Here is a 23,381-nt window from a genome sequence, read left to right as displayed (position 1 = left end):
AAAAATTCTCAATATGAACTTGTTAATCTTAAAAAGTTAACTCATTTCATGTTAAAGATAGTCTGATAAATGTGAAAAAAAGCAGGTAATGTTAGCATTATGTAAAAAAATTTAGATGATAATGATATTACATTGAGAAAGTATGATGATTAAAAAAATAGAAGTCAAGTTTCTATTAGGTAATACATCATCAGTAATAAAAAACAATTAAAAATAAAGTGACAAAGCAAATAGAAGAATAGTAAAAATACCTGCCAAAGAATTGTGACAAGGCTTGTATTTTTCTTTGTTTTTTTGTTTTGTTTTGTTTTGTTGCTTATCTTAGCAATTTTTATTGCAATTAAATATATAAAACATTAAAATTTACCAATATAACCATTTAAGTGTAGAATTAAGTGGTATTAAATACTTTCATAATTTTGTGCAACTATTACCACCATATATCTATGATCATCATCCATAACTATTTATCTTGTGGAAGCTGAAACTCTACACTCACTGAATAATAACTCCTCATTCTGGCCTCCATCCCAGGCAGTCACCTTTCTACTTTATATTTCAGTGATTTTGATTCCTCTAAGTTCTTCATATAAGTGGTATAAAATAGTTTTTGTCTTTTTGTGACTGGCTTATTTCATTTGGCATAATATTCTCAAGGTTTCATCCATGTTGTAGCATATAAAAGAATTTTCTTTCTTATTAAGGTTGAATAATATTCCTCTGTATCCATATGCCACATCTTATTTATCTAGTCATCCTTAGGTGGATACTAGGGTGTTTTTAATACTTTACTTATTGTGAATAATGCTGTTAGAATATGGTTGTGCAAATACCTTTTTCAGAGTCCACTTTCAATTGTTTCAGTTAATAGATTACCTGTAGATAGATGGATACATTAACATAGTAAAATAATGCATATATATGCACTATACATACACACACACACACACACATATATATATAAATATATATATATTCTAATGCCATCATTATAATACAGTGAATGATAAAATACTAGATATATGTTGTTTGAGACTGACTAAATGCAAGGTTAAATATTTGTATTACTTTTGTTTAACATAGTTTTGGAAATACTATTTAAGACAATTAGATGAGTGCAATAAATGATAGGTCTAAAATTTGGAAAGAATTTGTAGATGATGTGGAAATCCTAGATAATTAAAAATATTAGAATTTTACTTAGTTTTCTGGAAATATTGTACCAAAGTACTACGAAGAGAACAGCCTACACAATAGAAATTTAGTTTCTCACAGTATTGAAGACTTTTAAGTTTGAGACTAAATTGTTGGCAAGATTATTTTTTTTTACTGAGAAAGGAGCTCTCTTTGTGAATTACAGATGGTTATCTTCTTCCAGTGTCTTCATATGGTCTTCACCATGAACCTATGTCTCATCTTGTCATAAAAATGTTTTTTAATTAGTATCTTGTGGATATACATGATGGGGAAATTCAATAGAGTAGAGAGAAGCGAATGGGGGAAGGAGGAGAGGAGGTAAAGGGGAAGTACTGGGGACTGAATCAGAACAAATTATATCCATGCTTGTATAATTATGTCAAAATGAATCCTGATGTTATGTATAAAAAGAACCAATAAAAAGAAACAAAAGTAATTTATGTTGAATTAGAGTCTACCTATATGAATATGTTCTATTTAACTATGTCTATCTCTAAAGACAATCACATTCTGAAGTAATAACATTTCAACATATGAATTTTAGGGTACAAGATCAGCCTGTAACAGAATTTAACAAAGATTTTGGCAGAATATAGATTAGTAAATTAGCCATAATTTTCTAATTTTCCTAATGTCAAACAACAAATGGTTGAAAATGAAATGGGAGAAGAGAGACCTTTTAAAATATCCAGAAAACAAGACAATGGTAGCTCAGCCAAGGATGGCACCATTGATAAAGTATGCTCAGGTTAAGTTAGAGACACTAGGTAAACATCATAAGGCCTGATGAGGAAGCAAACTTTGCTCATTCTGTGAAGAGATAGGCTTTCCTGTAATAATAAACAAATAAGTGAATGAATGTATAAATAAATAAAACTTTAATCTTATTCTGTAGGTGTAAGTGTTATAGAAAATTCTAAAGGTCCTACCTTATTTTTTTTTTCTCTGATGTTAATCAGTAAACTATACTGTTGGTTTCAGGTATCCTTTTAAACAAGGTCTTTGTGAGTAAAATATATCAGTACTTTTATAAAAGTCAAACTACCCATGATTTTACACTGTTGCAGCTTTCTTGGAACAATCCAACCAATAGCTAAAATAATAAGGCAGAAAAATCTCGTAATATAAATAATTAATTTTTAGAATAAATTCCTATTCTGACAAAAGTGAAATGAAAAACAAACACATCCTCTCTCTTTATCTCTCTCTCTCTTTTTTTGTTCTTTCTACTTTGACATGCCACAGATTTTTTTCTTAATACATTAAGTTAAAAAGTATTTCTAAAAATACTTGCATATCTAGACTGGTGACTAATTAATCAAATTCCTTGAGGGTTTTCAATGGGTTATCTTTTCAGGATCTTCCCTTTCTTTATACTTTTCTTTGTTCTGTTGCCCCAAATATTTGACTTGATTTCTAATTGTTCAGGAACTGATATCATCCACAAAGTTTATCCATAGATTTCTCTGCTAAATTTGCTGCACTGACAGACAAAATCTGTTCAATTTCCCCTCCTCTCAACCCATCCATACCTTTGCTCTTTTGAATACAATCACTCCAGGACATTCTATTTTTAGCTTTTCACTGTTGATTACTAAGGTGAAAGAAAGGGTGACATCCAGAGGAATTTAAAAAGTTTTGAGTGTCTCACATTTCTTATCCCTGCTTCAGAATTCATGTCTGCTTTTCTATTCCAATATATTTCTGATGACATTTGATAAGATTTTCCTGCTGACAAAGCAACAACTTTAAACGTAACAGATAACTTCTTAAGGTAGTTTTAATTTAACTCTTCAGTATTTAACTCAACTATCAAGACAAATAGAGGAATCTGATCAAAGTTTAATATGGAGTATATGTATCCAAAACAAAAAGATAAATTACTCAACTGTAAGTAAATTTTTTGATTTACTTGATTTAAAATCAAAAAAACATGATTTTAATAAAAGAAAAAATACATATAAAAATAAACCTTACAAATTTACTATAATGGAAAAAAAGACTGCATGTGGGTAATTTTGAATCTCAAATATATTTTTTTAATATATGAAATTTTAGAACATGTTGGTTTTGATATGGAAAATTGCTAAAATATTTCTGGTTCCAGTGAAGCTGCCATAAGGACAATTTGTCTTTTCTCTTGGCAGAAAATATAGATAAGCTTCCTGAGGATGTTGAACAATAAATGGTAGCAGGCAAGTTTACAGCAGAATCTATACTCAAAGTGGTACTTATTTGGTGGTGTTTTCTGTTTTGTTAATCTTTGTTTCTATTTCCCTATCATGTCTCCTATCCCAAACTTATAAGCAATCTGAATTGTGAAATTGTGCACTGGGTGCAAAGAATTCCAAGAGAAGCCCTCTCTTTATTGTCTGAGACTCAAGAATGGAGAAACTATGGCTTGGAAAGTGGTGGTGGTGATGAAGAGGGTGAGTTGAGACCCTTTTGAGTTTGTTCACAATATGTCTACAATCATTTGGTCTCAGAATAGCATCTTCACTGGATGTTCACATCAGGGCAAGAAACATAGAGTTCTGTCTTTGTAGACAGGCATCTAGGAGGAGATACTTTGGAGACCAGAGAGAGTGATGATTCTCAAGAGGAACAAGTTAAGAAAGGGAGTCCCCAAGAGTTAATCTTGCAGAACTCCCAGGTTTATACCAAATTGTCCCTAGATAGCACATTGTCAAATTCACTGGCATAAATAATTCATATTACTGTCTCATTAGTATATGATAATCTAACTGATATAGATCCTTTAATATCTGGTGTTGGATTGATGTTTTTCTTTTAATGTTAGTTAAATTTCATTGACTGCCTATTAATTTTAATGTCTTTTCAAAGAATTAAATTTTAGTTGTGGATGTATGTTTATTTATTTCTACTTTTTAATCAATATTTTCTTTATATTTACTTTGTGATTAATTTTCCCTCTTTTCACTGCTTATCAGGGGAAAGTTAGGTTTTTAGGATCAACCATTTCTTTCTAAGAACTACTTTAGCTGTATTCTGTATTCTATATAATGAAGAAGTGAATATTCAATATGCATTTTTGAATTTTTGTTCTGCTTTGGTTTGAAATATTTTATAATTTACCACCAGATTTTTTATTTTGACCCAAGAGTATTTTAAGAAGTGTGCTATTAAAATTCTAAGTATTTTGAACATTTTTTCAGTAAGCTTTATTATCTATCACTAATTGCATTATACTTTGTTTTAATAACATGGTAATACTTCAATGGCTTGAAATACTTTGACATTTTTATTTATGGCTCATTATGTGGTATAACTTGGTGAATGTTTCATGTGTACTTGAAAGGAATTTGTCTATATTTGTTGAATGCTGCATTTGATAAAATTCAGTTAAGTAAAGGTGATTAATGTTCTGGCTCAAATAGCCTACAACTTTATATTCTGTAAGTTTCTCAAATTTACAGTGAGATTGTGGAATTGTCATTCTTTGGATTCAGTGTCATCAGTTTTTCTCTCTATATAATGAAGAATTGAATACACATTTATGATTGTGAGCCTTGTGATGAATTTGCCTTTTTGTGCTTCCAAAATTTTCCAGTTTGTCTTTGGCAATAATGTATTTGGTCTTAAAATGTACTTTTTCTCTAATATAAGCTTGAGTTTTACATTTTATGAATGGATTATGTATTTTGTTTGGCTTTAAATTGTCTAATATTTAAGTTTAATTCCTCTTTAGCTCTTTGGTTATTACTCTGTATTTATTGTTCTAGGATTTATAATGTACATTAGTATCCTGTAAGTCTTTACTTAGCATAAATATTGTTGTGTTTCATCTAAAATGTAAGAAAGTTGTGACAAATAAGGAATTTTCCTTTATGGGGATTTTTGAAACCCTAAGCTCCAAAATAAAGTTTTTGTTTTAAATACTTTCTTACCACAGTAACTAATATAAGAGTATACACATATTTACCATTTCCAATGCTCTGTATTTGTTCTTGTAAATCCTCTTTAGCACAAAGATATCCTTTCCCTTTCCTACAGAAAAAGTCTTGTGGTCACAATGTTTACCAGCTTTTATTTATCTTAATATGTCTGTATTTTTATTTCACTTCTGAAAGATGGTTTTAACAAATATGGAATTTTGGTTGACACTTTTATTTTTTTCTCTTAACACTTTAAATATATATTTTCCATTAGACTTCATTGTGTCCATTCACTTGTCTCAAATGACTTGTTGGCCCTGGGTAAAGAGTTGATCTTTTTTTTTTTCTCTCCCCTCTGTGTGACAGAAGTAATTAGTGACAATTTACAAACACATTGAGTGAGCTTTTAAGTGCATCATGCAAACATGAGACTGAGCAATATGATACACCCTGGTTATTGATCTTAGTGTATATTCCAGCCAACATACTATACATTTTAAGTATATCTCTGAATTTTTACCTTAGCCCTATAAAAGTGACATCAATATTTTAGCTTTATTTCCTTCATTTATAAAATGTATACAATAATAGTAAATACATTATATGGTTTTAGTGATAAATAATATTATAAAATACCTAGAAAGGGGTTTAGCTTTTAATAATTGCTTATTAAATGATAGCAATTAAAATTATTTTTGTTTTGTTCATTTCACACATGCCAGTTATACATTTATTGGTTTTCAAATTAAAACCCACCCTATTTATAATAATTTTAATATTGTTCCTGGGCCTGGTTTATTTTCCAGCTGTCTCAACATTAAGCTCTGTGAATAGAACGTCCTGTTTTTGTGGGGAGCCAGCAGATAAAAGAGTGGGAGACCTGGTAGTGCCCACCTTGTCTTCCTTCAGGAACCAACTGTGGCCCATGCCCTTGGAAAGTCTCTTTGCCCCTGACAGTTGTTCCTCTTGTAGGCACACTCTCTCCACAGATGTCCAAATCTCAGCCTTGGAGACATGAGTTCTTGTAACATTTCAGTTCCTTCATTCTTCACTCTCCTTCCACAACTCAGGTAGTTTCTACTTGCTGCTTTCACTACTGGTGCCAATGGAGAGCACCAGCAAGTGTCCAGAAGAAGGGGGACAGTGAGGAACTGTTCTCCCAGCTCTCTCCCTGCCCAGTTGCTATAGTCCGGCTCTGCCCTTGATAAAGGACTTCAGCTCCTATTAAAGATCTTCTCTAGATGGTCCTGTCCTTTTAGTTCCATTTTTTGATATTCTTTCCACTTGCACATTTGAACCTGAGGCAGTTAACTTAGCCCTGCTATTTCTGGCTATAGAATACTGCACTCTCCCTTACACTTTTCTAATACCTTTGCCAACACCTTTGCAAAATGTCTCTTCATTAGATAACTCCTTAGATTATCCTAATTTTATTGCACCATCTGTTTTCTGCAGGGACCTTGACCAAAACAACAATATTCAAAAGTCTGTGCTCTCTACCTTAACGTATAATGCTTCATTGGAGGCCAAGTATCATGCTAAGTGCAGTTTTTCAGCCAAATATTTTAACATTCCACATATTGGAGTTGGAATTTAGTTAATTAAAACAAAGTCATCTAGAGAGAAAAATCTACTTTGAGGATTGGCAATTTTTTTTGAAGTAGACTAAAGTATATGAAGGAAAGAAATGCTATCTTCCATGCATGTCTTGCAAGCATTCATTTCCTTTCCCTGGAAGTCAACATCTTTAGCAGTTTCTTGTGTTCCCTTCCAGAAAGTATTTTCATTTACAAAGATACAGATGGGTGAATTGATGGACAGAGAGATGATAGACTAATAGATTATAAGTATGTAGAAAATTTTACCCCAATGGAAATATAATATATAAAATATAATTTCCACTAATTTTTGTATGTGTGTCATTTTTAAAGTAGCCATTTATTATTTTACTTTGTAAATATGACAGACTTTATTTATCTGATCATAGAAAATTTGTTTGTTTCTAGGGATGTATTGTTATGAAAATGCCGCAATCAACACAGACAACAATATACTTTCAGAATTAAACATAAAAGTAAAGTATATACATTTCAAATATTAACAAAGTCAAATTTCTGTCCATTGAAGTTGTACTAAACTATATTCCCAATAATAATTTAAAATAAATTTCCATTTTTCTATGCAATTTCCAACATGACTTAGTAAATAAAATGAATTATAATTCTAATGTTAGTTGCATTATTTTTCAGATTTACATGAGTGAGATTAAGTACCTTTTCATGTTCACAATTTTTATATTCTTTTAACTGCAGTGTAGTGTTCTTCATCTACTTTTCTACAGTATTTGCTACTTTGTGGAAATTTTTGATGCAGCTTTCTGGGTATTAAGAAAATTAATCTACATCATTGGTCTATGTGGTGATATTTTTTCCCAGAATATTATTTTTTTCTAATATATTTTATGCTTTTATTTTGTCATTCTGGCAATTTTACATAGTCAAATATGTTACAATTTTATGGTTCTAAACTTAGAATTTTTACATAAAGTCATCCATTCTCTAATATACTTTTAATCCTTATTTTAGTTCACATATAATTTTTCCGTACATTTGTGTTTGTTATCCATTTTGAATTCATTTCTCTATGAAGAATGCTACAGTGGTTCAGTATTTTTTTCAAAGTGAGAGTACAGCTATTATGAAACTATTTGCTAAAAAGCCAATTTTACCATTATTTTTAAAATTTTTATCATATTATAAATTCACACATACATAATCATATAGTATATGTATATAACTTCTCATATATGTTTATTCCATTTATATTTCTCTTTATATACTTTATTGATGTTACCCTTATAATAAACTTCCAAATCGAATAAAATACTTTCTCCTAGTTTTATATCTTTATTTTTCCATATGGATTTGAATCTTTTAAAAAATTCGTATCAAAAATGAAAATATGGAAGATAATGCTAAGTGAAGTTAGCCAACCCCAAAAAACCAAATGCCAAATGTTTTCTTTGATATAAGGAGGCTGATTCATAGTGGGATAGGGAGAGGGAGCATGGGAGGAATAGACAAACTCTATTTAGGGCAGTGGGGTTGGAGGGGAAGGGAGGGGGCATGGGGTAATTAATAATGGTGGAATTTGATAATCATTATTATCCAAAGTACAAGTATGAAGACACAAATTGGTGTGAATATACTATGTATACAACCAGAGATACGAAAAATTGTGCTCTATGTATATAGTAAGAATTGTAATGCATTCTGTTGTCATATATAAATTTAAAAAATGAAAATATGGTTAGCTTTTTTATTGTGGTCTTCTTAATTGAAATTTAGTGTAAGACTTGATATAGTTATTATACTAAATCATCTTCTAAGAAATACGTGTAAAATTGCTTATTCCTTCATGTAGTCTTTCATTTTCTGCCTCCTTGTCATAGATTATATTATGTAGCTGTTAAACAATATGTTGTGAAATAATTTTAGTTCTTGACCCTCCTGATATATAATGAAATTAATTCCCCCTTCACTATAAGGCAATGACCCAACCGTCTACTTTCTAGAGTAAGTAAAATCTAACAGAATTTCAGTTTTCTTTTATCACATTCTGACTTACCTGAATCTGTACCAAGGCTTTTCCCCTTCCCTTAGGAAAAGTTTAGAAATATATGTAATTTTTTTTTTTTATTCTGAGACAGGCATTGCCCGTTGTCCAATCCCATCCTTTTCTGCTCCTTAGAGTCACCAGTCCATTGTCTTTTGCATTTAATATTTTCTTCTAAAAGTTTCAGATAAGCCAGGCTTGGTGGCATACACATTAATCTCAGCAACTCAGGAGCCTTAAATAGAGCATCACAAGTTCAAGGCCAGCTTCAGGAACTTAGCCAGATCCTCAGCAATTTAGCAAGAACCTGTCTCAAAATAAAACATAAAAAATAGTTGAGTATATAGGTCAGTGGTAAAGCACCCCTGGGTTTAATCCTCAGTACAAAAAAAATGAAATAAAATAAAATAAATAAATTCAGGTATATCCATTTTTTCCAACTACATTTCTGTCATTGCAGTCTAAGATATCAGCAACCTTGTTTGGATAGTTTCAACAACTGATTTCCTAAGGCATCTACTCTATCTCAAGCTGTGTCATTTTCCCTTTCTTTCTACAAATCCTTTCACTAACTTTTGATTGTTAACACTGCCTTGCTAAAAGATTTTATTGGATTCCCAGTGCTTTTTGGATAAACACCAAACCCCTGACCGTGGCTTATGGGATGGAGCCTGGACCCGCTGTCTTCCATTTAACTCCTCAGCCTTATGTTGCTCTAGTCCTTATGAGATTCTGGGCCCTCCAGGTAGCCAAGTCAGATTTTCTACCACTATAGCAATTCTCTTCTGTCTTTTATCCTTTTCCTGGAACTTTCTACTTCTTTCTACTCCAACATCTAGGAAAGATGTCTTAATTGAGGTCAATTTTACTATTTTCCTGACAAATTGGAGGCAATAGAACATAGAAATCAATACATAGAATCAGAATTCCAGGGTTTGGATGCTGTCCCCACCCTCTACAGTGTTGATCTTGGCCAGTTTGCTTAATTAATCTGAGCCTTAACTTCTGATGTGAGTAAAAATAGTGACAGGATCTACTTCACAAAATTATGACAATTAAAAAGCATAAAATTTGAAATGAATATCATTGAGATCTGAATGAGTAGTCTATGATATTAATTTGTCTTTTGTAACAGCCAGTGTTTCACTCTTTGTTTAGGCTAATCTCAACAACTCTGTGACCTCTTTAAAACACATATATGCTTAAAAATCACCAGGGCCTATTTACTGTCTATATGACAAAGAGTAAATTCTTTCCTTCTCTCATCTAATACAAATTTGTTGAGAGCACTCCATAAGCAAGTCAAATGTGTGATAAAATAATGAAAATAGTATTAAACTAAACGCTTTCAATACACTGCGTTAGAGCTTAAATTCTAGTAGAGGAGATAGACCTACTTCACATGTCTACATCACTAGAATTCTAAATGAAGATTTCAGTGTGCTTGTTGATGGAGTGAAACCATGTATTATGGGTCCTCATAATTGTCTTAGAGGAATCAAGTTTTAGCTGAGCCTGTGGATATGAATAGAAATTATCAAGGAAGACACTGGTGAAAATAGATTACTTATATGTCTTTAATGTGACTTATGAATACTTCTATGATTTTTCCCCTTCTTGCTTCTCTGGCTTCTTTGTTATTACTTCTCTCCCACAAGCTTTGGTAAGGCCATAATAATAATCTTTATTTCCTTAACAATTCCAAGTTCTCCAGATTCCAAGGCATTTTATGTTATTACCTCCTTAATATGATTGTCTCATATTTTCTTAGATAACTCAATTTATCCTTCAGGTTTCAGCTTGGCAATCTGAAGGAATCCATTGGCAATCCGTACTTGACCTCCTAAAGTTGAATGCGGTATCATTTTATAGATCTCAGAGTTCTTACCCTTTCATAAATAACTTTGTACTGTGACTGCCTCCTTAGTTTATAATCTCCATGAAGACAAGGACTGTGTTCTATTCTGTTTTGTTTTCTCACTTCAATATGGTGACTGGCACATTATAGCTACTCATATACACTGTTGAATGTGTATATGAAATTTATAAAATAAAAGAAACTGTATGAAACACATTCAAATCATGAGTCAATGTTTTCTAATTTGTTGTGGAAGAGCGTAGTGTGTGCCAAGATCTTAAGAAAGAAAGTGTCACCTCTTCTCAGTTCAAACAAAAGAGTCTCTCTCTTCTGAACAAACAAAACCTGTAAGAACTTGGGGCTTTGGAATGTGAACTGTCATTTTGAATTAACACTGTTTCTGGAAAAATGCTGCTCCTCTTAACAATATTGCAATATTATTTTGTCTTACAACAGTAAATGAATATGCAGTTATTTGTATCCTCACATTTAAAATTGATTTATTGAAAAAATTCTAGCAAGATTGAGAAAAACAACAAAAACCTATTCCATGCAGGGACTTAAAAAAAAGAAAAACATTCACTGTGGTATTATTCATAATATTAAGAAGCTGGTCACAATCCAAATACCCATCATCTGATAAAAGTATAGCAAAATGCATCATGTTTATACCATGGAGTGCCAGTCAACCACAATAATCAACAGGTCCTGGGTATGTGCTACAATATGGACAATGCTCAAATTAGTTAAAAAAAAAAAAACAGTGAAAGAAACCAGAAACAAAAGACTGTGAACTACATGATTCCATTTATATAAAATTTCTAAAAAAGGCAAAAACCTAAGAGACAGCAGTGTTTGCCTGAGACCAGGGTGTAGGAGCAGGGAATGACTGCAAATAGGCAAGAGGAAATTGTTCAGGGTGAAGGGGATGTTCTAATATTGTGATGATGGTTACACAACTGCATAAATCCACTAAAAGCCATAGAAATATAAGTGTCAATGGGAGACTTTTATGGTATATAAATTATACTTCAATAAAGCTCTTTGCAAAAGGATCAAAAGAAACACATCCTGGTGCATTTTCTATTGAAGTATAAATTAGTACAGAGTTTTGAAAGATACTTTGTTAAAATATATTGAAAGCCTTAAGGTTATATTCTCTTTGAAAGAGCAATTGGACTTCTGAAATTTTGTCCTAAGGAAATAATTAAGAAATTATAGATATACACAAAGTTTATACATAAGAATTTCATTCTAAGATGAGTTTTTGTTATTGAGGTGGTGGTTAAAACAAAAGTGTTCTTTATTTGTAATTATATCAGATTTTCCATTTTGGTTTACATTTAATTGGTGCTTTAATCAAAGATATACATTTTGGTTTTAGGATGATTGCAAAAAGCAAAAATATTGAAGTTAACCTAAATGCTCCAAAGAAATTATAGAAGAGTTACTAATTTGCCTCCATCATCATTACTCTTTTAAATTCAAATAGTAGAACTCCTTTTCTTCTCCCACCCACACCACCACCCTTAGTTGACTTCATGAACCCTAAGATAGAAACAACTTTTACCAGCCTACTGTGAAGTTAGGTGGGCACCTATAATGAACTACTAGCCAATGGTACATGAATAATATTGGGGTGTTCAGTTTATGATTCATGCCACTTAAAACAACCTTGCTTGCAATGTAGTTCTTTTTAATAAATCTGGTGAATTGGAATAGATGTGGTGTGAGCAAGCCAATTAAAAGGATGTTAATGAGGATGACAAACAGGTGGTAATGAAAGAGAAACAGTAGAAGAAAGCTTGAATGTTACAGTTCACATAGGAAGTGTTTCCTGAAAAATCTCATGTATTGGAAACATGGTATCCAATGTAGCAGTGTTCAGTGGTGAAATGATTACACTGTGAGAGTTGTAAACCTAATTTATAAATTAATCCATTTATCGATTAATAGTTTGAGTGGACTAGTAGGTGGTAACTGTAGGCAGGTGAAGCATGGTAGGAGAAAAATAGGTCTCTTAGGGCAAACCCATGGGGAATATATTTTGTTCCTGGATCTCCACACTCTCTCTCTGCTTCCCAACTGTCTTGAGCTGAGCAATTTTCCTCTACCATGCCCTTCTGCCATGATGTTCAGCCTCATCAGGCTCAGAGTGATGGAGTCAGCCACCCACAATCTGAATCTCTGAAACTGTGAACCCAAAATAAACTCTTCTTCCTCTACATTCTTCTTTTCAGATTCGTGGGGTTTTTTTTTGTTTTGTCATAGTGACACACAATAACAACAACAATAAAAACAAACAAACAAACAAAACCACCTGACTAATACATTGGATTCCTGATTGATCTCATGAAGCAAATGTGTCCTTCTGTCTAGACTGGTAGAATATTTATGTAAAAAAGCATTCTTTGATGTATTTTAACTGTTATCATTTTTGCTCTCATTGTTGTAGTAGTTTATAGTGGCATTTGCAATACAAGAAAGGCCAAATAAAAATATATCGTACAACTAAGCAAGGTTTAACCACTAACCATCTTAAAATTGAATATTTAAAGGTTTAATGAAGCAATGTTTAACCACTAACTATATTAAAAATGAATTTCTAAAGGTTTAATACATGAGGAATGCTCTATTTCTGAAGAAAATATAATATTCATATAAATATGTATTTATAATGACATATACACATACACTTTCCATTCTCATTCAATGATTTCTACTTGAGCACTCATTAATTGAGCACTTCAGTTTCCACTGCAATATAAACCTCTTCCAGATACATTTCTCAAAGAACCAAAATTCTTCTGAGTCTAAAATCTAAGGGCATACAAAGTTGAGACCAATATTTTGACTGTTCGCATGAAAAAAGGAGTAAACTTGACTATAGAATCTATTGGTGCCCAGAATCAGTAACCGTGCCCTACAGAGATAAATGTCACATTGATATTGTATCGAAGAGTGAATGCTATCTCAATATGAAATCCCAGGAGATTAAATTAGAGTTATCTTATATCTACAGGACTTTGCCAGTCAAGTCCTGTAGATACTAAAGATGAGGAGGAGGAAATTAAATGTATGTTTTGGCCTAAGTAAGTACTCCTGTTTATTTCAGAAATCACCACATTCCTTGCCACTATGGAAGCCCAAGCAATATCACAGTTTGAAGGCAGTGTTTACTACAAATAGACTTCTCTGGAATTATATTTTTCTTATTGTCTGAAAATAGTATTGTACATCAAGCTTTGAGGTCTATGCTAGCTAGATTTAGCAATCTTCATAATAGTAGTGTTAGCTATATTTACTGCAAATTCACTGTTGTCGTACAGCATTATTAGAATTCCTTTTGTTTTGCTGCCTTGGGACCTTAAAGACAGACTTGTGGGATTTTGTTTTTTGCAAAAACCCTACAAATCCATAAAGAAATACAATTAAGATAAATTTTGGCATCTAGAAAGTTTACAGTTAATTTTTAGATTACAGAATTGACTGCTATTTACAAGATTAATTACAATAATAAATACATTTTATATGTATTATTAAAAATGTATTTTGCCATGTTGATGTAACATAAGATACAGAGAATGCTGACATGAAAAATACAGAGAAAAAAGGGTAAATTTTGAGATAGAAACAACTATTGTTTTTATAACTATCTTCACTGAAACAACAGATACTTAAGTAAAAATCATAAAACACTTATGAATTATTTTTTCTATTACAATGAAAATAGAAATATTGATTTTCAACAAATATTCTTTGGATTTCTATAGGCTGATAATTTGGTCATGAGAAAAATAACTCTGGTTGATTTCTTTCTTTTTTTTTTTTTTTTTTGAGAGTTTAAGAGAGTGAAAGAGAACTGAACTGAAGGTTCTAATTCAGAAATCCCATAACTGAGAAAGCCTAAAAGCCAAAAAGGGCACATTTATTGTAATGTGAAAACAGCATATGGTCTAAATTATCCTAACAGCACATTCAGATACAAAGTGAAAATGCCAAGGATTAGGTGCCTTAGGCTCCTATTCATATGCCTCAGTGGAAAAGCTTCCTTGTTAGAGAAAATGCCCAGCAGCAGAGGCAGTGGCTTGGATGCAGCAGGAAGAAGTGAACTGGTTTCACCCCCACATATTTCTTCTCTACAAACCATGTAATAAAGGTACGTGGACCAGTGTGAAGTGAAATGACTGGCCACCTAATACAGAACGCTGCATTGACTTAACATCAGCAAATTAGAATCTAGCCTACCTTCTTTGTTGTAAGATGTCAGTTATATTTTGTAATATTTCCTCCTTATTTCTCTACTGTGAGCCTGCCCTTTGAAGGAGCCAGTTAAATATTCACTAGCTCTGTTTTCTCCACCTCTAGATGAAGAAAATGTGACTTCAATTTAAAGGTGCTTGCTGCTCTATGAATAAGGGCAGCTGGCACTTGCCTTAGCAAAACAGCCACTGAGAAAGTAGTGAAATGCACGTGTTTAGAGACGACTCTTCAGTATTTATAATGTGAGGCTGCAGTCTCTCTGCAGACTAGCTCTGTGCCACTGCCATTGAGGTCAGTACCAGGCAGCTGTGGTAATGACTTCAATGGCATATGTGGCCTGGGGAACAGCTGGTCAGTTTCAAGACTAGGGCATTTGAAACAATTCTTAGATCTGTTAAAGACTAATAATTAGAATGAGAAATGGCAGGACTGGGAGTAGAAGATACCGTAGTCCTGACGTTCGGGAAATATTTTCCCAACAAATGATTTTGTGTCAAGTTGTAGTTATTAAAATGAAAATATTTAATTATTTTTGTGGTCTGAATAACAAGTAGAACAAAAAAATCAATGCAATAAAGTTTATAATTTTGATTATGTGACTCTCTCATTGAGCAGTACTTTAGTAGAAAAGCAGATGGGCTCTGATTAGGCTTATAAATATAGAAATGTATTGATTACTCAAAAGAAACTCCTTGAAGTGTTCCCTGCATGAGGTCAATGCATCTTTAGAAAGAGAGAAAGAAGATGTAGCTTGTCTTGGCCAGCTCCAACTAAGTTTGTGGAGCTGACATCTCAATAAATTACAGAACTGTATTGACTTCTTTATGGACTATCCACAAACAAAAAAGGGTTATGTTGAGTAGTGTTTAGAGATTGTACAGAATCCTCTTCAGGTTCCTGTGTATGAAAGGAAATTTTGTCAATAAGACAGAGGTCAAAGTAGCAGAAAAAACTCAGGAGTAGACATATTTGCATGAAGGAACTGCATCTTTCCGTGAAGAATTTTGGCTGTAACCAGACCTTGGATCATTCACCATCTTCCCCTCCCTTTCATTTATATAATTAATGAGATATGTTTTCACCTTCGAAGATGTCTCTCAACCCCTGTTTTTAGTGTCTCTAAATAATCTCTCAGCACTCTCTCTAAACCCCTGCTGAAGCTCATCCCATTACTCCAGCTTCCTCTAGGAACTTTGAAATCATCATGGAATCTCCCTAATGGCAGGGATAAGGTTTCATTTCTCAGATGGACACCTATGGCACAGTTCACTCTTTACTGAGAGTACATAAGGATCTTTATCAGTCTTCTTAGTAACAAAACCACACTTGTCATAAAATAATATTTCTAGGAAACTTATAGAAAATATAAAAGAAACCTAAGCAGATCCCATGGTCTATGTGAACTTTTATTAGAATATCATGTACTGAAAATGTTTTAACTATTTCCTCATGACAGGAAAATTGTAGAAATATAATCAAGACCACAGTAATTAACATTGTGTAATAGACTTTAAAACTGTCATCCTGTACCACAGCTCTATCCCTGAATCATTGTGACATTTATAGGAACAGGGTCTGTCCTTCCTATCTCAGGCAGGCATCTCTCCCCAGTCATTAGAAGTGTAACTCAGCCCACACTAAACCAGGCTAGACTGAAAGGGATTTATACTAGAGACAAAGTTTTTAAAAATGGGAGTTAACTCTAGTATTACGTTTCCAAACTCATAGGAGACATTTTATCCAATTTACTAATTTATATCTATACTGATTGAATAACTCATAATTTGAAAGAAGTAGAACAGGAGTCAAATTCTGGTCTTTTCTTTTTAAACACTTTTTTTTTTTTACTGCAAAAAACAGAGCAAAAACCAGATGCAACAAATAGAAAATCAAGACCACACCCATTCATTAATTAAGATCAATCATCTACTTAATGGCAAATCAAGAACTGAGATTAGAATCCTCTGACTCACCATCATTGATACATTTTTACCACAGTAAAAATATTACATTTGTGAGCATGAATACTGTGTATTATATACCATCTTACAATATGACGACTATTTGCAACTCTTACAAAATTGATATCATTATGTAAAATAATAAAAGCACACTTAATATTTTATTATTTTAATGATGAATATTGCAATTTTGCCTATGCTGGGTACTCAAAAGGCACTCAAAAAACATCTCTCCTACATAAACAAAAGTCTATGGAAAGTCATTGAAAGAGTTGGTCAATAATAAATGAGTCATTCCCGCCTTAGGGTGGTTTGCTTTAGTTAAATAATTCAATTATTCCCCTTTTGCTATATAGATGAGGTTAATTTCATAGAAAGCATAGGAATGTATTCTACTGGTTACATACATTATACATTTTTGTCTTTTTTTCTTAGAGATCATTAGCTTTTCCATTCTCTTGTTCTGAGATTGCAATTAAACCACAAAATTTTTCATTTGTTCTTTATTTTCAACTGACATTGTATTGTATTTTCTATTTCCTCATATCTCTTAACTATGACAAAGATGCTTTCTTCAGTTTTGTGTTCTAATTCTCTAATAACCTTTTGGCCATTTTGTGTCCTATCCATTAATTTTAAATCTTTATTCTAGAATTTCACTTGGTTCTTTTCCAGATCATTTTTTATAATAGTAATAGTTTTTGTTAGTTGTATACTGGGAAAAAAATAACTTTCTTTCTTTTATAATTTGATTATTTTACATTAGTTTATCTATTTTTTATGATTTCTTTATCTGAAGTGTGTCTAAAGATATAATCTTTTTAGTTTCTGCTGATTCTCCCTCGATTATATTTTCTAGTTGTGTTTCTGTGATTAAAAATAATATTAACTACACTTGGTTGACCTTAACTTGTGAGAAACTGCATCTGACTTAGAGATGTTTTTTTCCAAAGAGGATTTTATTTATTTCTACTGGGGCTAAGAGCTGGTAATCTGAGACTTTGTCGTCCTCAGGGTTTTAGTCTTAATCCAGATTTGTTAAATCCAGCTCCTTCACTTTATAGTGGTCTCAAGGACGTGTCTTCCATCTCAGCATCACTCTAGGTATTAGGAGCTGGATTTGACAGACTCCTGGATATCTTTAGCAAAGTAGACAACATAACTATCCTGTAGAATCACAGCTTGTTGTGTGCATGTGCTGGGGTTATGTTTTTATATATGTGACACATAACTGTGTATGTTACTTTGGAGTAGTTTGATGGAACAGAGAATTAGATAATAAGTGAATACTTTTATTCATATGTGTCTACAATAAGATGAGAAGGCAAATTTTTGTTGGAGATGTACCTATAACACTTTATTCTTCTAATTAGGTTAACACATTATTTTTCCCTTTGACAACTTCTTGGGAAACAAAATGTAATAAGAAAATGCCTTTTTTTTTTTTAGTCTGTGAGTGATTTAATAGTGTCTGAAAATAATTTCACCTATTTGCTCATTGTTTTATGCAAAGAAATCCAATAAATTATCCAATTAACCTTAAAATCCTGTGGGTCATTCAGAGTATGTTGTTCATATTACCTGTTGATAGACTGACTACTCCACTGTCTTTGTGGTTTTGCTTCCTCATCTTGGCAAGTACCTTCAAGCTAGGACATGCATCAGAATTGGCTGAGCAGGTTCCTAAGGGCGGTCCATGAGATGGCTGCAGAGAAACCCCAGGCCTAGGTAATACTGCCGAGACACAGGATGAAAGATTACTCCTGCACCAGCTCCTTGCTAGAGAAATAGCTGGAGTGGAGGAGAAACCTGAGGATATGAGGAGGATGGGGATCAGGAGGAGGTGTGTCAGATACACTCTCCAGAATGTTCATTTTGAACAATCTGTTAGGAATCTATGCAGTTTGTCCACTCAGACTTTTTTTTTTTTTTTTTTTTTTTTTTTTTTTTTTGCTGAGAATGTCACTCATGAACTACTTCTGAGGTTGTTTTGTCTCTGCTTTTGGCAAGCTTGGGATTTTGGGGACAATTTTAGGCAAGCTTCTTAAAGAACGCATGGATTTTTAAAAAGATTTTTATTTATTTATTCTTTTTACTTATACATGAAAGTAGAATGTATTTTGACATATTATACATATATGATATATAACTTCTCATTCTTCTGGTTGTACATAATGTGGAGTTACACTGGTTGTGTATTCATATAGATACATATGAAAGATATGTCTGACTCATTCTACTGTCTTTCCCATTCCTATCCTTCTCCCGTCCCTTCATTTCTCTTTGTATAATCCAATGAACTTCTTTTTTTCCTCCCCCACCCCTTATTGTTTTTGTTAGCAGCCAAATATCAGAGAGAACATTTATCATTTGATTTGGGGGATTGGCTTATTTCACTTAGCATGATAGTCTCTAGTTCCATCCATTTACTAGTAAATGCCATAACTTCATTATTTGTTATGGCACATTAATATTCTACTATGTATATATACCACATTTTCTTTATCCAATCATCCATTGAAGGGTACCAGGTTGGTTCCATAGCTTAGCTATTGTGAATTGAGCTTCTATAAACATTGATGTGGCTACATCTTTATAATGTGCTGATTCTAAGTCCTTTGGGTATATGCTGAAGAGTGGGATAGCTGGGTCAAATGGTTGTTCCATTCCAAGATTTCTGAGGACTTTCATACTGCTTTCCAGAATGGTTGCACCAATTTTCAGTCCCACCAGCAATGTATGAGTATACCTTTTCCCCCACATCCTTGCCAACATTTATTATTACTTGTTTTTTTGATATTTGCCATTCTGACTGGAGTGAGATAAAATCTCAGTGGTTTTAATTTGCATTTCTTTAATTGCTAGAGATGTTAAACATTCTTTCATATATTTGTTGACCGATCATATTTCTTCTTCTATGAAGTGTCTGTTCAGTTCCTTTGCCCATTTATTGAATGGGTTATTTTGTTTTGTTTTGTTAGTGGTAAGTTTTTTGAGTTCTTTATGTATCCCAGATATTAATGCTCTATCTAAAATAAACCAAAATTAACTGAAGTGTTTATGCTTTAAAGCCAAATAATTGGTGATTTAATATGTTTTGCATACAATCAACATTAGAGAAAAAAAGGACTACTGTATTTATTCTAGGGCTGGGAGGCAGGAACTCTTCTTCAATCAGTCTATAATATCAGATACACACTACTACTCACATTAAAGGGAAAAACAAATTATAAAAACAAATTAAATTTAGGAATACTTAAAAAGAATGATGATGAATATTGTAAGAAATATGCATTACTAAAAGTGCTTAAAATAATGACACATTGTTAATTACTTGGATTTAAGTAAATTTTTAAAGTTGCCTGAAAATACTTCATTATGATAACTTTATGAATCCATGGTTCAGGTTTTAATGATTGCTCTTAATATTAAATATCAGAAATCATAATCATAAGTGGCTGTGTCACATAAAGCCTTGTAAAACCAAATTCTTGAGATGAATTCAGCTAGATTTTTGTATTTTCATTTCATTAAAGGGTACTGAAGAACAGTGGAATTGTCTTTTCCCTTAAAAATAAAAAGAGCTGTTCTATAGCAACTTCTGCATAACAAGTTCTTAATATGCCTTATAATTTATGACAAATATAAATACTACAGTTACTCCTTAGTGCCTAATTACAGAAAAGCAGAAAATTTAATTCTATACTTACAACATTGCAATTCGGGAAATTAAATTTAGATCATAGATCAAACAACCAGAAAAAAAATCCATGCTTAATTTTATAAATGGTTTATTGAGAGAGGCACAAAAGAACAAACGTGTGTATATGTATATATCTATAACCATCTTCCTTTATCCATAAGGGATTAGTTCAGAAACTCTCTGCCAATAAAAAATGTGTTTTATATAAAATGGTGTAGTATTTGTCTATGACCTAAACAATCTTCCTGTATACTTTAAATAATCTCTAAATTACTTGTAAAACATAATATGATGTAAATGTTGTGCAAGCAGTTGTTATACTGTATTGTTTAGAAAATAGTGACAAAAAAAGTCTGTATTTGTTCAACACAGACACATTTTTAAAAATATTTTCTATCCAAGTTTGGTTGAACCCATGGATGAGGAACATGCAGATGTGGAAGACCAAATAGATAGTGATATATTGTAGCTAATCTAACTGTTTATGTAATTACAAATTTTAAAAGTGCAGTGTCTTTAGTTTTGTTCAGAATGCAATAAGTTGAATACGTTTTCCAATTGTATATTCAAATATATGTAGACTGTGGATGTTAATTACTCAATTAATCTTTCCAAATGTGACAAAGAAGAGATTAGAGTGAAGTTGAATTTATGAGCTTCTTGAGATTACTGATTCTCAAAAATCTGACTGAGCAGCTAGCTTGTTTTGTTTTTTTTCCTCTGGAAATCTGGATGATAGGTGAAAGAACATAGGAAAAATGTTAAAATCAAATTAGAATTTGAAAGAGTCTCTGAAAGCCAGCAAGCATGAATCAGATAGCAGAGAAGAAATGGAATGATCCAAAGGAAGAATTAAAAAACTGCTGAGAGACACAGCATGAAGAAGGCCAATTACAGAAAGCATACTGTAGCTATAGGAGGATGATGAAAATAACAATAATTATGTCCAAATGATAGAAACAATCAGTGAAAAAAGTCATTTTTTTTTCTCAAGATACTGAGGTAAAGGGTGTGGGTGTCACCTAGGGCAGAGCCTGTCTTCACACGAGATTTTGTTATCTTTCCATTTAGATGGAAGCAGTCACCTGAGTAGGCAGATTGGTTTTATTAAGGTAAACTAATTGTGTGCTTTTTATGACAGCAATTCTATTCTCAGGCATGTATTCCAGGGCAAACTGCAACAATACTTCTGCTGCTTAGAAGGTGGAAGTAATTTAGGTGTTTCCTAGTAAAATTTACTAATTTTCCTAAAATTTCCTAATTAAAATTTCCTAATTTTACTAGGAAATGTGAGTAAACATATATTATGGTAAAACTTTCAGGGCCACAAAATATTGATTTAGATGTGTACATGACAAAATACATAGGTCTTTTTGTCTTTTAAAATTACGTTCATTGATGAATAATTCACATATATTCAAGTTTACCTTTTCAAGTATACAGTTTGATGAATTTTGACAGACCTCTACAGTATAAAATACAATACAATATAATATATATAATACAGTATAAAATAAATACAATTGTAATCAAAATATACAAAATATCCATCATCCAAAAAATTCAGTTATGCCACTTTGCAGCTAATTTCCTCTACCATACTCATTCTCCGTAGTTTTGCCTTTTCTAGAATATTATAGAAATGGAATCATGCTACATATTTTCATGTGCCCTTTTTTTTAAATCTGTATCCCTTCCCTTAACTTTATTCTTTTGAGATTCTTCTAGTGTTGAATGTATCAACAGTTCTTTGTGATGCTAAGTAGTGTTCTATTATCAAAATTGCTATAGTTTTCCCAAAAAGCTCATGTGTGAGATAATGCAAGAATGTTTAGATGTGAAATGTTTGGATTATGAGAGCCTTAACCTGATCAGTGCATTAATCCCTGTCAAGAATCAACTGAGTGGTAGCTGTAGGCATCTAGGCTATGGCTGGAGGAGGTGTGTTATTGGTGATGGGCTTATGTCATTTATATTTTGTGAGCTGAACTTAGTTTCTCTCTGCTTCCTGGTTTCATGTCCTGAGCAGCTTCTCTCTGCCTCACCCTTCCACTCTGATCTGAAGCTCATATTTGACTCACCTCATTCCCAAAGCAAAAGCAACAAAGTCAGCCACTGAGAACTCTGAAACCATGAGCCCCCAAATAAAGTTCTTCCCTTCTAATTGTTCTCATCAGGTCTTTGGTCATGGCAAAAGACTGAAATATAGGCTATATGAAAAACATGTTGATCTTTTTACCATTGGATGTGTATTTAGATTGTTTGTATATCTAGGCTGTTATAAATAAGCAGCTGTGAGCATATGCATACCTATATTTGTGTGAACATATACTTTTAGTTTTCTTGAGTAAATACCTGAGAGTAAAATTGCTAAGTCATATGGAAAACATGTTTACCTTTATAAGAAATAATAATATGGTTTTAAGAGTCAAAACCAAGGGTGATGAATCATAAATCTATTTCCCAGACCTTTTTTATTTTTTATTTCTTTTTTTTTATTTTGAGAGAGAGTCTTGCTAAATTGCTTGGGTTGGCCTAAACTTCCCAGTCTTGTGCCTCAGCCTCTGGAGTAGCTGGGATTGGAGGTGTGCACCGCAGCACTTGGCTATACATTCAGTTATAAGAGTTAGTTTCATATTGTGGATATTAGTCTTCTATTACATACGTGTTTTGTAAATATTTTCTTCCAATCTATGGCTTATAATTTCTAACAATCTTTGAAAGCACACATTGTAATTTTGATCTGATCCAATTTACTTTTTTTTTTTTTTATAATTTAGCTTTGGATACCGTAAAACATACTTTGTTGTCACAAATATTTTTCATGTGTGTTTCTTCATATTTTTTATTAAGGACTTAGATTTATATTTATGATCCTTTTCCACTAA

At 32.3% G+C, this 23,381-nt stretch overlaps 1 long non-coding RNA gene across 1 annotated transcript in view; it reads right to left on the bottom strand.

Moving 5' to 3' along the window:
- Positions 1-7,934: 7,934 nt before the first annotated feature.
- Positions 7,935-23,381, bottom strand: part of LOC144366440 (uncharacterized) — a 48,352-nt gene continuing 32,905 nt past the window's right edge. Inside the window, exon 3 of the long non-coding RNA XR_013425533.1 lies at positions 7,935-9,015. This is a non-coding gene — a long non-coding RNA (uncharacterized LOC144366440). The remainder of the gene's footprint in view (positions 9,016-23,381) is intronic.

This window comes from Ictidomys tridecemlineatus, chromosome 1 (assembly GCF_052094955.1).
Source record: "Ictidomys tridecemlineatus isolate mIctTri1 chromosome 1, mIctTri1.hap1, whole genome shotgun sequence".
NCBI lineage: Eukaryota > Metazoa > Chordata > Mammalia > Rodentia > Sciuridae > Ictidomys > Ictidomys tridecemlineatus.
Note: the sequence above shows the minus strand (reverse complement) of the source record. Positions and strands in the feature narration are given on the sequence as shown.